General features: G+C 50.2%; 1 protein-coding gene across 6 annotated transcripts in view; it reads right to left on the bottom strand.

Annotated features, from left to right (window-relative positions):
• Positions 1-7, bottom strand: part of LRCH3 (leucine-rich repeats and calponin homology (CH) domain containing 3) — a 74,086-nt gene extending 74,079 nt beyond the window's left edge. For all 6 annotated transcript variants that reach the window (XR_774711.1, XM_010573041.1, XM_010573038.1 and 3 more), the window contains exon 1: positions 1-7. This exon is cut by the window's left edge and continues 242 nt beyond it. The gene's annotated coding sequence lies outside the window, so the exon portion shown is untranslated.
• Positions 8-1,244: the final 1,237 nt, after the last annotated feature.

The raw sequence follows: 1,244 nt of genomic DNA on the forward strand, positions 1-1,244 counted from the left end.
CCGCCATTTCCCCCCCGCCACAGCCCGCCGCCGCCGCCGCCGCCGCCGCCGCTCCGGCTTCGCCCGCCACTGCGCAGGCGCGGCAAAGCCCGGGGACCGGCAGGGAGGGCGCATGCGCCAGCCTTGACAGGGCGCGGACCGCGCATCCGCAGCGGGTACAGCGACGGCGCCCGGCAAAAATAACCCGAAACATCCTCTTTTCGGGTCCGACTTTTCCGCTCGCCTGGGGTAATCTGGCGTGCGAGGGTGCCCACCTCCCTTTGGACATGGCTGTAGTGCCTGTACACCTTCTGAAATTCAGAAGAATTCTAGTTTCCCCAAGCAGGGTGGGATGCCACAGCGGCTGCTCAACAGAGGTTGGTTGGCTTTTGGGTGAGCACCGCTCGCCGCTGACCCATTCCAGCGGCAAATCAAGGAGAAAACGCACATATCTGAACTAGGAAGGAAAAGTACCAGCTGCTTCCTGTTGCGTTTGTTTTGGTTTGTTTTGGATTTTTTTTGGTTTTTGTTTTCTTGATGTCATCAATCCTTGTAAGGTCACACTCTTTGCAACATCCAAATAAATGCCAGCCTTGCTCTGGGAAAGCGCCGACCCATGGATCCACTGCTTGTGCTGGAGCACGTCTGAATGCTGCCTGAAGCTGGCAACCATACAGACTTAAGCTGGTAACGAAGAACAAAGACTGTCAGGTGCTCATACTCATACTCAACGCCTCATCAAATATATTTACAGGCAGCATTTTTTTTCCCCTGCACCACCAATTAATAGCAGCACTTCTACTGCTTATGCAAGCCTCCTGCCAGCATCGCACTCAGAAACACGACCGCGGCCATTTATCAGGGTGTTCACGCTAGTCCTGTAATACAAGGTTTAGATTACAGCGACTTCTCGCTAGCAAGACATGTCACAGCAACATGAAAACCAATGCCTGGGCTGACAGATTAAGGGATCTGGTGCTATCATCACACCAAACCACTAAATTAGTTGGTGCTACTGAAAAATACGTCAACAGCTGACACATTTAAATGCAAGTGAGCTTATACAGCGTCACTCCAAGAAGTGCTTAATTTTCAGGATATTAAGCTGGGCAATGAATGCAAGCCCTCCTTATATTAGGCTGCTTTTTGGTATATTCTTCAGAACATTTAATAAGAATTTAATCATTAAGAACCCCTTGAAGGATATCAGAAAATTCACATAACCAATATATTGCCCAGGTGGTTGTAACAGGAACAAGACAGTA

Source organism: Haliaeetus leucocephalus, unplaced genomic scaffold (genome assembly GCF_000737465.1).
Source record: "Haliaeetus leucocephalus isolate CR32 unplaced genomic scaffold, Haliaeetus_leucocephalus-4.0 Scaffold362, whole genome shotgun sequence".
Classification (NCBI taxonomy): domain Eukaryota; kingdom Metazoa; phylum Chordata; class Aves; order Accipitriformes; family Accipitridae; genus Haliaeetus; species Haliaeetus leucocephalus.